At 42.9% G+C, this 13,084-nt stretch overlaps 1 protein-coding gene across 3 annotated transcripts in view; it reads left to right on the top strand.

The window, feature by feature from the left end:
* The window catches only part of FILIP1 (filamin A interacting protein 1), a 197,601-nt gene that overhangs the window by 91,442 nt on the left and 93,075 nt on the right, over positions 1–13,084 (top strand). The gene's annotated exons all lie outside the window — the stretch shown is intronic.

Genomic DNA, 13,084 nt, shown 5'->3' with positions numbered 1-13,084 from the left:
GTGAACTTCATGGGGAAAAGGACTAGTTTCCTTATTCATTCCTGTATCCCTAGTGCCTGGCACAAGTTTGCACTGAATACGTTTTTGTTGAACGAACGAATAAATGAATAGATGCTGATTCTAACATCAAGCTTCTCTAGGAGCAGAAAATTTCTTCATGACATAATTTTGATAATAATTTAACACTTAGTAGTAGGTAATCAATGAGAATATCTAATTTAGCCCTTGACTGTGGTTGCAAACTGTGAAAAAGTCATGATTATTAGAAGGCAGAGTTAAGATCAATTGCTACTTTTGCTTTTTTCCAGAAGGTAGAGTAAAAGAGAGATAAAGAGGTAGAGGGAAAGACAGAGAGACAGAGAGAAAGAGAAGGAAACTTTGTTTAAACCAGTCTTACTCTTTTCTCTCTTTTTTGTGACTTTCAGCTTTAATATTTTACAAGGTCATAGGAGTTGAGATGCACTCAAATCAGCAGAGCATTGTATTGTGAAAACTTGGTACTTTCACAAAGCATTTTCAAGTCTATTATCTCATTCGATCTCAATAATAATGTGGTATCATTATCTATAATTTATAATGAGGAGACAGGCCCAGAAGGGTTAATGGGTTGTCCAGATCTCATCTTAGGCCTCCTGATTCTTGGTCCAGGGCACTTTCCACTGTCCATCCCCACCAACCTTCTGTGGCTACCAGGTCCCCCACTAAGAGAATGTTTTTAAGGATCCAAGAGGGAGCTGGGATTCTTCTGAGTTTCTGAGCCTTGGACAATTATATTTCTCTAAGTGGGGAAACAATAACTTTTTTTTTTTTTTTGAGGAGAGGATGATTTAAGAGTGAGGTTGCTGTTTTCCTTTTTGTTTTTGTTAGGTTCTTAAGTTGCATAAGCCTCTAGGGGAATACTAAAAATTGAATGAGACGAAGCCTTTGTTCGGTGCTGTTAGCATCAGACATATTACTTACAATCTACCCTAAACCAGGGGGATCTGATCTGTTCCTGTTCTAACCTGTGAGTGCCTACAGATAAGGGAACCCCTGGGGTAAAGAGAAATAGAAAAAAGGCAAAACTCAAATGAAAAACAAACAAGTGCGGTTGAGCTTACCATTTATAGGCTGAGAAAAATCACCTTTGCATTTCACAGCAAAAGATGAAAGTTTCCAGAGCACCACCATTACTAAAAATAACTTCACCACTGCCAGAAATGTGGTTATTGTTCTATTAACATTTATTGTTTAAGGAGTCAGAGTATATTAGTCCGATTTTTTAAGCTGCTCCCAGCCTACAGCTATTGACCTGAGTGGAAGGTCCAACAGTGACCTGAGAACTCTTCACAAAGCACTGTCATCAGCTTTTTTCCTCCAGGCATGGTGGCTTGTGTGAAGCCTGTGGCTCTTCTAGACTCTAATTTCTGTAGAAGGATGTTATATCATGGTAGGTTGTGGACCGTATTTAAGATTCACATGGCTTTTATGTTCATGGTGTTTCCAGATATGGTTCCAGAGCCTAGGCATGCAAAATACAAGCCCATACACCCGGGACAGTAAAGAAATTAAGTAGAAGGCGCCAAAGAAATGCATTTTGCTCTCCCTTAATCTTTGTGAATACAGGATGCCTTACCTTCCAAAATAGATGTATTCCTGAGCAGCCATACATAAGCAAAGAGTGTAAGATATTTGTAGGGGAGGCAGTGGAGAAATGAAGGACCTGATATTATAAGGAATTTCATGGTGAATTCATTTGCAAAGCAAATAATCCATCCCCCCATATATGTATATGCACACACATACATATTAAGTATCTGTTCTTGTAAATGCAGATTTTGCAATACTAGATTTGTTAAAAACGAGAGTGTTCCTATATTTAGAGGAATATTTGTATTTCTCATATTTACATTTCATCGTCACAGGAGGGTGTGTGTGTGTTTTAGCTAAGAGTGAAAATGTGACAGCTATGGGCCAGGTTTGCCACAACAGAGACAAGAAAAAAAAAAAGTCTATTTAAAGATCTGGCACTGAGAAGAGGGACAGAGAGTTTAGGTACCCTCGGCTCAGGCCTATATGCTCTTCAGCTTGACATTTATGAGCATTTAGTGAGTTGTCTCCCAGACCTCAAAGGCCACCTATCACCCTCCCTGTGATAGGTGTGTTATGACTCAAATACCCTTCCTCTGCATGTGCTGTTCCGAGGTTCTATAAAGTATCAGGGCTGACAAGCAGCTTTGAGGTGTCTGTCCACCTCCTTTATATTTCAAGTGTGAAACTGACACTCAGACAAGTTATGTGACTTGCCCAAGGTCGCCCAGCAATTTAGTTAACGTTTGCTCCAGATCCAGATTCTCTGTCTCTCGGTTGTGTCCCTTCCTTTATGACATTTCCACTCGGGGGATGTGCAGGGTGGGCTCTAGGACCTTTATATTTATTCTTCGTCTTCAGGATTTCTTTGAAGTAGACTCACTCTGTGAACTCCAGGGCCAAAGCCATTTTGTGAAATGATGAGAATTTTTTATTTAAGAGAAATTGAGGAAGTTTTCTTTCACATCAAGGAAGTGGACCATGACGTGAGCCTTGCATTTTGGTGTGATCTGGATCTTGAGAAAACTGGGGAGGCGGGGAGGAGTGTCACATGGCCACGGGCTGGGCACCACGCAACCCTGGGGCTTCATATTCCCTGATCTATGAGGGTCAGCCTTGTGGGGGACTGGAACCACTGGTTGAAATCAGGAGGGTGACACACAGAGAAAAAGGCTTATAATATTGGGGAGATGAGACCGAAATCAAGTCTGCCTGTAGGAGATGTACCCTGGAAGTGACGTGGGGGGAAACTAGGAGATGGAGGTTCACTCAGCCTCTTCATGCCAGTTTTCTTTTTCTTAGGCTTCTTTTTGATCTCACTCATTCTCTTCATCTCCATAGCCAGGGTTTTGGACATGATAGACAATTCTCTGTGTTTTCTGGTACCAGTACTCTGCCGTCTTTGGACTCTGTTGTGTGATCTATGGGAATTTGTTGAACCAACATTGTAGACAGAATGACCTTTGACCTTTATTGTTAGCACTGGCTTTTTGCAAAATTTGCAAATTGGCTGGTTTTTTGTTTGTTTTGTCTTGTTTTGTTTTTGCCAGTGAGGTGTCCAGTGAACTCTTGACGTTCACCTTCAAGACATGCATTAGAAATAGAGTTGCTCCTCCCAGGGATTTTTGCATTTTAAGGAGTCTTGTCTGGAACTGGTCCTGTCATGCCCTTGGTCTTGGAGAGTGACATCTTCCAGACTTTTCAAGCCACACCTTAGCAGATGCAAGCTCATCATTTCAGCACAATTACTGGCCGGCATTGCCTGCATAGAAGCAGCTGGGATGGTTTCGATGATTACACTTCTGTTCTTCACTGCTTCCAGTAACAAGTACTTTCTAATAAATTGGAACATTTTTACTCTCTGGGTGAAAAACTGCTTACATATTTCTTAGACTAAGCTGAAAATAATGAAATAGTACACCCAGACCATCACTTGGGCATCGTGATTAATTTCCCCTTGTATTTGTCCAAAAATAGTGCTTTCAAGAAGCCAGTCAATTTGGCTGAATTAAAAACAACAAAAGTTCAAAGGAAATGGTACTTACATCAAAAAACCATAATACAGAATACTTGGCAGAAGGATATTCTTGTAGAGTAATTCAAAAACAGGATACTAATTGATTCTTTTTCTTGATGAAAAAAATATCTAGCTCTTTTATATAGTAAATTCCCTTGATACAGCCACTCAAATACATATTAGAAAAACCAACCTCAAATTGACTTTCCTCATATTTTCCTTTGTCCTTCTTGTTAGTTCTCTTCTCCCTGTGCGTAAGGAGGCTCAGAGAAAACAGGATAATGTACCTGTACAGCGCGCTACCATTCCACTGGGCTTTGGTGTTCGCCAGGCTGAGTCAGAGGCAGAGTCACTACCCAGTGAGAAGTCTCCCTTCATCTGGGTGACTGGCACAAGGAGTTGCTGTATTCCAAAGATAACGTATGAAACAGATGGTATTGTTACTGAAAGCTCAGCTTCTCTGTACACCAGTGCCGAACCGAATCTCGGAGACAGTTCTGGGTGAAGGAGAAAAGGAGAGCTTTATTACTTTGCCAGGCAAAGGGGGACACAGCAGTCTCCTTTCTCCAAAACCCATGAGGGGCTGTGTCCCAATCCAAATAAGGAGTTTTACAACAGTGCTTCCCAAGGATGGAGTTGCTGGCAAGATGAGGGTGTGTGCAGGGTCTCAGGTGGTCGGCCTCCTAATCTTTTATTTATTTATTTATGGCTGCATTGGGTCTTGCTGCATGCTGGCTTTCTTTAGTTGTGGCGAGCAGGGCTACTCTTCGTTGCAGTGCATGGGCTTCTCATTGCGGTGGCTTCTCTTGTTGTGGAGTACGGGCTCTAGAGCACAAGCTCAGTAGTTGTGGCGCACGGGCTTAGTTGCTCTATGGCCAGTGGAATCTTCCCAGACCAGGGCTCGAACCCATGTCCCCTGCATTGGTAGGCAGATTCTTAACCACTGCGCCACCAGGGAAGTCCCCGGTCTCCTAATCTTGATGAGCTTCTCTTGTCCCTTTAATCTTGCCTTAGGCGGTTTCGTGGCTGCTCCTCCCTTGATTAGCAACCGCTTGAATCTGCCCTTTGGAGCTCAGGGAAGGTCACGGAGGCTGGAGTCTTGCCTACAAGAAACGGGGAACAAAAAAGGCCTCCATGCCTGGGAGCCCCACAAGGCCCCGCTCTGTTTCCATACACCTGTGGATTGTTAGAAGTTTCCTCTGTTCTCTCCTTTTGGGGCTCCTAGCCATTTTCTTTACTATCGTTCACTAGTTTGTTTGTTTTCCTTTTTAACCTCACTACTACCTACTATAGGTGAGTCCCCTGTCCACTCTGTTTTCCCACCAAGAGAGTCTATTCATTCTTAAGGCATTCATTAATTAATGAATTCAAAACTGATTGATTTTCCGATATTTAAGAAACTGGAGGTCTGAAAAATGCAAAGGTGAGTAATAATAATGCTCATAGCTAAAATCCGATGAGCTCCAAGTATGTGTCAAGCGTGGTTTTTGGCACTGGCTATTACAGCAGTCGTGAAGAAAGAGCTCCCAACCTGTAGGACAGATGAGAATGTACAGGAATGAATATTTGGTAGGGTAACTGCAATGCAAACTATGGGAGTACAAAGGTGGGAAAGATTGTGAACATCTCAGGAGATGAGTGGAGGAAAGTTTCACTGAAGAGTTGGACCTTGAAGGATTGGTAGGTCTTGGACAGGCAGAGAGGAGCATAGGGACCACCCTGAGCAGAATCAAACACTGAGTGGGTGGAAAAGTATGGGTCATGTTCATCCGTGAACAGTCTGCCTTCTGTGGAGAAGTATTTGGTGGAGGGAAAACTGCACCTCCATTTGGAGACCACAGATAAGACATCTGAAAAACAACCGTCAGCAGGTGTGAAGAGCTGGAGGATGCAGAATCCAAGGGAGTCAAGACTGTCAAGAAGGACAGAGAGGCTGCTTCAGTCCAACCAGCAGAGAGTTTCAGTTGGATGTGACTGAAGAGTGTTCGTTGGGTTTGTGGGTCCGGAGGTCGTTGGGAACATTTGCCAGGGCAGTTTCAGTGAGTGTAAGCCTACTGTCAGTGGTTGCAGAAGTGAAGGGAAGTTAAAGAACTAGAGTAATGGGCTTCCCTGGTGGCGCAGTGGTTGAGAGTCCACCTGCCGATGCAGGGGACACGGGTTCATGCCCCGGTCTGGGAGGATCCCACATGCCGCAGCGCGCTGAGCCTGCGCGTCCGGAGCCTGTGCTCCACAACGGGAGAGGCCACAACAGTGAGAGGCCTGCGTACCTCACAAAAAAAAAAAAAAAAAAAAAAAAAAAGAGCTAGAGTAACATGTTCTAGTGAATATCCAGGAATTTAGAAAATCTTTTTTTGTCTGGAAGGGTTAATCAGATTTTTTTTTTTTTTTTTTTTGGACACAGCCGAAGAAGCTAAATTTCCCTTTTGTTTAGCATAGCAGTAAATCATTTGTCTGGCACACAGTATGCCCTTCGTACATTTGATGACTTCCTGCTTTGAAATCACCATGCTGCTTTTCTCTATTTTGGAGCTTTAAGTGAAACATGGGAGTATTAAAAAGTAAAAGGCTAAAACAGCATAACTTGAATGCCAGGTCCTGCAGGGAAGTGTTGTAGACCCAGATGGTTTGGTAGTTGACCTTATTAGTGTTGACTCTGAGCCTTCGTTTACTCCCTGTCTGTGTATTTCCTGTTTTCTGGGGCTGTTGGGATGACTACACTCAGCCGATGGAGATATTATTTGGAAAACCTTAGATAATGAAGGAGGAGAAAAATAGGATGGTAGCTAGAAGGAAACTCAGGTGAAGGGAGTGTTTTTAATGAGGAAAGAGACTTTACGTGTTTTTGTGTTCAAGGGTTGTAGAACCAAAAATGAGCAGGGTCAAAGCTATGGGAAAGAGCAAGGGTTTTTGATGAAGCAAGGTCTTGAAGGAGGCAGGGGGAGGGAATCAAAGTTATGGTTGTGTTGTGGGAAGGGGGACCCCTTCCAGAGCCCGAGCGTGGGCTTTTGTCTAACACCCGGAAATGAATTGTCCCAGGAGACACATGTGCTTACAAAGCAGGAGACGTTATTGGAAAGGGGAGCCTGAGCGGAGAGCAGCAGGGTCAGGGAACCCAGGAGAACTGCTCTGCCGTGTGGCTCGCACTCTCGGGTTTTACGGTAATTGGGTTAGTTTCTGGGTTTTCTGTGGCCAGTCATCCTGACTCAGGGTCCTTCCTGGTGGTGCACACATCACTCAGCCAAGACGGATTCCAGCAAGAAGGATTCTGGAAGGTTGATAGGACATGGGGACTGGTGTGTCCCCTCTCCTTGTGACCTTGCCCTGATTCTTCCAGTTGGCGGTAGCTTGTTAGTTCCACGTTCCTCACCAAGACTTCCTGTTGTAAGAGAACTGGTGCAACTGGTTCCTATCTTGCCTGACCAGGGTGGGCGGTTTCATTCAGTGGTTCCCCTCACAGTCTGGGGGCCTGACCTTGGTTTTGCCCTTGAAAAGGAGGGAGAGCCTTCATCTTCCGTGACAGAGAGAAGGAGAAAGAATGGGTGGGGATAAATATACCGTTTGTAGAGGAAGGTGGGCAATTGAGGGAAATCTCCCCAAAGCCTCGGCTTTCTCAGCAAGGAAAAGACAAAGTGATATTCTGCTGAAAGTGAGGAGATGGGACCAAGCAGTGGTCTTAAGGATAAAGAGGTACATGCCGTATCGCTACCGAGGGGAATGTCAAAGGAAGGAGACTGTGGACAAATAGGAACATGAATGAGTAGAGTTGAGGACTCAGCCAGCAGAGAGACCGTGTGTGTGCAGTGGCATCAGTCTGTCTAGAAGCCTGAGTGGACAGGGGAGATACATTTTATAGCTCTGGATCTGGGGTTGAAGTTGTCCCAGTGGGTGCAGTGAAAGGACAGAAATGAAAGAAAGTGGAGTGTATTGGTGAGACAGTGCCCAGCAAGGAAGCGACATCCATGGGCGCGTGGGCCGGAGAGGGCTGGAGGGACCTGAAGCTGGACTTTCTGCACTTACGTTTTCTGTGTGGTGTGGTTTTAACTAATGCACGGTCTCGGGTGCGGTCCTGGAAGTGGAAGTGAAGGCAGTTAGAATTAATGAGGTCAAGGAATGGTAAAGTGAAGATACTGGCTAGAGTCGTGACTGTTGACACCTCCTAGGATGATGGCAGCATTTGGAGTGGAGAGCTAGTCTGTATCATTTAGTAAGTATGAGGGCTGGGGAGCAGGAGCTCAATAGATAATTGTTGCCAGACTATTTCGTCTGAAATGCTTCTCTGATCATGTCATGCTGGTGCTTAGGAATTTACAAGAGGTCTCTAGACCCTGTCAGATTGAAATCTAAATTGATCAGACTGGTCCGAAAAACTATTTATTAACAGGCTCCCCACCCACTCACCCCCCCACCCCCACCCCACCCCATAGCCATTAAATCTCTTTTTTTGTTTTCCTTAACTTGACCCAGACTATCCAATCAGGCAGTCTCAAATTCTTTCCCAGCCCTGACCTAGACACTCACACAGTACAATCTCGAATACTAACACCATCCCAGTGTTTTTTCCCTTAAGCTTCTTTATATGTTTCTTCCACCTTAAGACTACTTACAGGACAGAAATTGGGGATCTTTAGGAAAATTCAGGGCATGTATTTGTCCTTATTCTATCCTATACTCCCTTCATGTACTAGTCAACATTTCTTTTTTTCCTTTTTTATTAAAGGCTGTTTTTTATAGCAGTTTTGGGATCACAGTAAAACTGAGAGGAAGGTACAGTGATTTTCCCCTATGCCCTCTGGCCACATGCATAGCCTCCTGTTATTATCAGCGTCCCCCACCAGAGTGGGGCATTTGTTACAACTGATGCACCTACATGGACACATCATAATCACCCAAGGCCTATAGTTTACCTTAGGGTTCATTTTCGGTGTTGTATCCTCTATGGGTTTGGAAAATGTATTATGACGTGTATATACCGTTATTAGCATGTTACAGGGTATTTTCACTGCTCTTAAAATCCTCTGTGCCCCGCCTATTCATCCCTCTCCCAACCTCTCACAGATTTCTTTTAGGGACCACCAAAGGCTTACCTCCTCTGTGAAGTATTTTCTAATTAATTACTTGCTCCCTGACACCTGTCTTTCTCCTGTCCTGAAATCCTACATTATTTTGGTATAAATATAAACCATAGTTCCCATACATACACATTCCCCAGGTGTTTTATGTACTTACTTATATTTGCTGCCTGAAACAACTTGAGAGAAGGGGTTGTGTCTTCTGCTTCTTTCGTGTGCCTCAGTGTACCTAGAAGAGGGCTGGACACATCATTGTTTGTCTACTGGTAACTGGTGATTAATCTCAGAAGGTCCTAATATTTGTACACCCTATGAGACAGTCATAAAATCCATTTTTTAATGTCTGCAAAAGACTTTGAACTATACAGAGAAAGTGTAAGGTCATAGTATACACAGTGTTATTGATTTAACAGTAATGGTCCCAAACATTTACAGTGATGTTCCGACTACCATACTAAGATTTTACTTTTCTGTCATCTTTAATGAGAGATGTCATGACTCCACTGGGAATGGTAATAATCTGTTCAGATGGAATTACCTAGAGCAACCAAGCATGATAGGTTTATCCTACAGGAGTTCCATTTATCACTTTTTTTCCTTAGGGATGGGTTTTCTTTTCCTTAGTGAGTTCCATTTGTCACACGGTAAGGCTTCCCATGGAATCTCTGTGCTTCTGAAGAATGAGGCTTTTAGTTACTCTGCATGACTTTTTAAATTGGTGACTCGCCTGCACTTACTATGCTCCATCTTTAGAATCTTGGGCTGAGGTCACTCTGAGCGAGGCTGCCCAGTGAAACCTCATACCACCAAAATGGTCAGCATGCTGAGAATGGTAGGTCTTTGCTAAGTTTAGGAAGCAGCAAAGAGACAGGTTACTTTCTGATTAAAATCAAGACCAGATCTGATTCTTTGTTGAATATGATGCCTCAGAATCTCATGTATCCAGTAGGATTGTCAGTATTTTGGCAAAGCGTTTTGGTGTCTGATTTTCATTGTTAGGCAGAATATGTTTAGTGCTCCCAATAGAATCAGAAAGCTGGCTTCTCTGCACTGAGAACACGGTACCCACTGGCACTGTAGGGGAGAAGCTTGATTTTACTGAGAAATGTAAAAAAATTAATAAAGAAAATGTCCCACAAAATAAATCTTTTTATTATTTTATGAAACTTTGGACGTGGGGAAATACTATACAGGGGTAGTATGTGAAAGATGTAGAGTCCTCCCATAAATGACTGTAGCCTGTATTTTTTTCAGTGAAAATGGTCTCGTTCACTTTTAGTAAAACAAACCACATCTAAATATCCAACTTATCTATGTAAATATTTCTCAATTATTTGCGCATGTTCGCTTATTACATGGAGCTGTTTTTAAATGAAATTAGAGTTTGTACAGATAACTGTTATGAGAAATGTGTGTTAAATGGAGTAAGATTGGGGGCGTAATAGATTTGTGATTCCGGGAGAGATGTCAGTTAGAATACTGACAGGTCAGACGCTCAGGGGAGAGGTAAGATCCAGACCTGTGGTGTCCAAAAGAACTTTCTATGAAGAAGAAAATGTTTTATATCTGTGCCGTCCTATATGGCAGCCACTAGCCACATGTGGCTTGTGAGCATTTAAAATATGGCTACTATGGCTGAGGAACTGAATTTTAAACTTTATTTAAACTTTATAGCCACATGTGGCTAGTGGCTACAACACAGATATAGAGAAACAAACAGGGCACTCATCTGAAGAGACAGTGGTTGAAGCTAAGGGATAGAGAATAAACGGAAAAAGACAAGTCCCAAAACAGACCCTTAGAGAACAACTATGGTTAAGAGGAGGAAGAGAAAAGAACTGGTCAAAAAGGAAGAGAGGACATGATTAAAGAGGAAGGAAGACAGACCAGAACCACGATGTGTCGTGGGTTCCAGGGAGGAGAGAATTTCAGGAAGAAGACATTTAGAGTTCTCAGAGCTGCTGCAAAGTCAGAGGATGGAAAGCCAGAACAGCCGTTTATTGAGCTAGCATTTGAAAGGTGCAGTTTCAAAGGAATGGTGAGTGTTGGTATCAGATTGCTGGTGCCCAGAAGTGCTCGGGCCAGCTTTCCTCTTGTTTGTGGATAGAGAGAGTTGGCAGGGCTGGATATGAGGGAATAGTAGGGGTGGGGGAAGGCTTTTTATTTGTTTTTGACCTTTTTTGGAAGGGAACACCTGAACAGGTTTTTAGGTGTTAGATACAGACGTCTTCCCGAAAAACTCCCTTCCCTCCCCTTGCTCCCTTATCCCTCACAGATAACTTCGCTCTCTCTTACTTAGGCGACTGAGGTCTTCCCAACTTCTCTCCATCCCCCGAATCTCCATTCTGTGCCTCCCCTTTCTCCCCTTCTCCTTCGCTCAGAGAGAAGTTTCCCTTTTTATCAAGGTTACTTGATAAACCTTGTTGACTTGATTGTACCTTCTTCCCAGACTAATTCACCCACCTCTTTACCCTCCCCCCTCCCATCCCATATCTCTCTCTCTCCTCTCCCCGGTCTTTATCCCCAGCTTGTTGGGGGCATGGAAACTTTCCACATAAGGGGAGCTAGATTGATCAAAGCTCCTGGGGTTCTTTAGACATGGAATTATGGTCTGTCAGCAAGGTCTTCATCGCCCACGGAGTCTGGACATGGAATATTTAGGTCACTTATTTTCTAATCTTCTCCTGACTATATGCCTACTCCCCTCTCTCCTTCCACCCTACTCCACTCTAGGTAAATTCATCTCCATCATTTTCTATCTTGTTTGACTGTTTTTAACAAAACTTCTACTTGTCCATGTTTTTCTTCTTAAGAACAATTTTAAATTACAGATTCCTAGAGGATAGACTCTGTGAAGCACTTGATAAATGCTTTTTGAAAATTACTTTGTAGTTCCAATTGGTAAATATAAAGGCTTTTTTTTTTAACAAAAAGTAGATTACCATTTTAATTTTTCTCTAAAGTAATGCATGTTAAATCCAGAGACTGGCTTTGGCAGAACCTTCAGCACAGTGACCAAGAGTGAAGCTGTGCCAAGGAAACATCAGGTGGTGGTGAACATTCTGGTTTCTACCTTTCATGGTGTGGGGTTGGCCAAAAAGTTTGTTCGGGTTTTTCATACGCTCATATGGGAAAACCCGAACGAACTTTTTGGCCAACCCTATACCTTACCCCTGCATCCCTTTAGGCATTTTCTTGTTGGATATGTTAGGCCAATATTAGTTGCAGAACCATCTGTCACCCAGGGACCAGATGGTAACCTGCCCTGAAAACACTGTCATCATAAGCTCCTTCTTGCTGGGTGAAGGGAAGTCTGGAATTTTCTTTAACATGCTCCAGGCTTTCCTCCCCAAAAAAGTATATGAGGAGATGAAGAGTGGTTCATTATACTAGTTTGTTCACTTGGGTGCATGTTTAAAACTTTTTCATACTACAAAGTTAGAAAAACAAATAAATGACAATGAAATGGCAGAAGATAATAATGTCTATATCACCCATTTGTCCTTCCTGTGCTACCTACTATATGCCAGGAACTTCACATTTGATTTAATAATCACACTAGCCCGAAAAAGTTAGATGAGGAATAAATAGAGGCTTAGATGGGTTAAGTAAACTCACCCAAGGATGACCTAGTAAGGTGTACCATGCCTTTCTGACCTTAAAGCCAGTGCCTATTGTATGCCAGAAAAATAATATGCCACTGCTGTTTTTGTAGTCCAAACGGAAGAGCAAACTCACTGGAAAAGAGAACTCTGTTCCACAGATAAGGGTCAGAGGATTTATTATTTGCCAACAGAACTTTTTCCATACAAAACAACAAATTTTAAAGTTTACAACTTGGAATAATTTTTTGGGTCTCTAAATCACAACTTGAATGAATGTTTAGGCTCCTTTCAGTGAAACCGCACTGCTCCTGGGGTGGGATTAAACCCAGCCAAAACTCAGACTGAATCCACTTGCACCTCAGACTGGGACTTGAACCCATGAGCCCTGACTTAGGAAGGGACTCAAACCCACTGTCTTTTAATTGAAACCGCTCACCTGGTGTCAGGATTTACTTAAGCTCAGGTTCTATTGTCACAGAAAGAATTCCGTGTGAGGCAAAGTGACAGGCAAAGAGTGAGTTTATTAGCAGTGGACGCTGTGAGAGGTACAAGCAGGCTGGCAAAGGAGCACAGCCCCGAGAACAAAGGGCTACATTTTTATAATCCAAGGAAAAGTAGGGGAGATGTCAAGGCTTACATCATTAATTCCTCCTCTGACCCTATATGGTCTAACCAGGACTGTCATGGTGCTATTTAAATCATATGTATATTAGCAAAAGGGTGGTGACATATACTAAAATGTGGTAATTCATCTCAAGTTTCGGTGTAATGTCCACTTTCCCTTTTCACCTATATTCCTGTCTTGGCTACATGCAGAGATGCTA

This window comes from Mesoplodon mirus, assembly GCF_964341445.2.
Source record: "Mesoplodon mirus genome assembly, chromosome: 10".
NCBI classification, from domain to species: Eukaryota; Metazoa; Chordata; class Mammalia; order Artiodactyla; family Ziphiidae; genus Mesoplodon; species Mesoplodon mirus.
This window is presented reverse-complemented; position numbering and strand designations above follow the sequence as displayed.